The sequence below is a fragment of the Bison bison genome, unplaced genomic scaffold (assembly GCF_000754665.1).
Source record: "Bison bison bison isolate TAMUID 2011002044 unplaced genomic scaffold, Bison_UMD1.0 scf7180017833647, whole genome shotgun sequence".
NCBI classification, from domain to species: Eukaryota; Metazoa; Chordata; class Mammalia; order Artiodactyla; family Bovidae; genus Bison; species Bison bison.
The window spans coordinates 20025-22566 of record NW_011472069.1 but is presented as its reverse complement, the minus strand read 5'-3'; positions in this window follow the sequence as shown (position 1 = coordinate 22566).

Below are 2542 nucleotides of genomic sequence, written 5' to 3'. Positions count from 1 at the left end.
CTTAGCGACTAAACTACCACCACCAAATGTCATTAACAATTGTAATGATTTCTAAAGACTTCTTCCCTGGAGATGAAAGCATGTTGCTCACAAGTAGGCATTCATAAGTGATCACTGTGAAGTCTTATACTTACATTAAATAAATCAACTGCACAAGTTAACAAGATAAAAGCTGCTTAAAGATAAACAGGGATCACCATTTCTATAATATGTTGGAAGAGATGTTCAGAGAATACCCTCTCAAATGAAATTTTTAAGTTAAATACACATACAAGCTAAGAACAAAATTTAAAATTTTAAAGCAGCAATCCACTGCACTGAGTCATCACTGAAGATGCTATCTGTTCTGGAATATGGACTACTCTGTGGAAGCCTGGAGTCTTGTCTTTTGGGGTGATAACTGGGAATGTGAAAACCAAATTGCCAAAGAGCTCATGCTTGCCTGGTTTGGGGCCCAGATTTCACAAGCCCCAAATTAATTATTTAGCTTTATAACTCTTCATTTCTCTTCACAGAAAGGGTACCCTAGAGGCATCCCTACAAATTTAGATAGTCACCTCTCTGTTATTAAAATCTGCTTTCTAAAGTTATATTATGACCCTGATATTCACAAGCTGGAGTCCACTGAGCTGACTAGTGTGACATCCTCATAATAAACTCAGAAAAGTTATGCCAGAGACATATGTGCTATATGTAGATTATTAAAGAGAAAATGGAGTGAACTCTTAGAAAAAATGGTATGTATCAAACTGTATAACCTTAATCCTTACAAGTTCATTTTCTTAGTGCTATATTAGGAGCACATACATTGTGAACATGCATGTTTATAGCCATCTTTAAATCTTATTTGTGAATCATATTATGCTATTACAATGAAAATAAATATAAGGATTACTGCTACTAAAGTATATGCTAATCACTAAGGCCTAATCATCTCCACCTAAATATTGATCTTGTACAAAAAAATCAAGTTTCTACCTGAGGCAAGTGGAAATTTAGTTGTATATTTCAGTATTACAAATGAGCCACAGTCTATTACTACATTTCTATGTTTTGTTACATACTAAAACTGTAATAATGGAGAGTAATATTAGCTTTTTACATTCTAATGACCGGAGAGGTCATTTTGTGGTTGTTAAGGAGAGAATTAAGCCATTATATCTTAACGTGTTAAGTTACTAACACATTTCTGCCTTTACACATGGTGGTTTTGTTTGCTTGATTTTGTGCTTCTGTTTCCCTTTAAGGGTCTATGTTTTCATATCTAGGGTTGGCTGATTCAATATTTTTCCATTTTCCATAAATTTATTAACACAAAAAGACAACCTTCAAATCAAGATAGAAATGGGCTTTCCCTCCCTAACTAGGAAATCCATCCTGCTGATGGCTTCTCTCTCACAGTTAATGATATCACCTTCCTTAGAGTTGCTTACTATCACAAGTACACTTGACTCTCTTTTCTCCCTTCTCTCTTCATATTCATTCGTCATCAAATGCAACTGTGGTAAATGCTGTGCTGCATCAACCATAGTCATGTTCAGGAATGAAGGACTTATTTCTGTTGCTACTAGGAATGATCCTGGTAAATGACCATCTGGTCAAGCCCTCTTCAGACATTGACTTAAGTGGAAAAAGCAAGCCTCCTCCAAGGTCAAACCTCCTTCCACATGTAGTCCACTTTTCAATGACTAAACAACACAGCATGAATCAAGGCAAATTGCAAGTGGTCAAACAGGAGATAACAAGAGTGAACATCGACATTCTAGGAATCAGTGAACTAAGATGGACTGGAATGGATGAATTTAACTTGGATGACCATTATATCTACTACTATGGGCAGGAATCCCTTAGAAGAAATGGAGTAGCCATCATAGTCAACAAAAGAGTACGAAATGCAGTACTTGGATGCAATCGCAAAAACAACAGAATGATCTTTGTTTGTTTCCAAGGCAAACCATTCAATATCATGGTAATCCAAGTCTATGCCCCGACCAGTAATGCTGAAGAAGCTGAAGTTGAACAGTTCTATGAAGACCTACAAGACCTTCTAGAACTAACACCCCAAGAAGATGTCTTTTTCATTACAGGGGACTGGAATGCAAAAGTAAGAAGTCAAGAAACACCTGGAGTAACAGGCAAATTTGACCTTGGAGTACAGAATGAAGCAGGATAAAGGCTAATAGAGTTCTGCCAAGAGAATGCCCTAGTCATAGCAAACACCCTCTTCCAATAACACAAGAGAAGACTCTACACATGGATATCACCAGATGGTCAACATTGAAATCAGATTGATTATATTCTTTGCAGCCAAAGATGGAGAAGCTCTATACAGTCAGCAAAAACAAGTCTGGGAACTAACTGTGGCTCAGATCATGAACTCCTTATTGCCAAATTCAGACTGAAATTGAAGAAAGTGGAGAAAACCCCTAGACCATTCAGGTATGACATAAATCAAATTCCTTATGATTATACAGTGGAAGTGAGGAATACATTTAAGGGACTAGATCTGATACACAGAGTGCCTGATGAACTATGGCTGTCT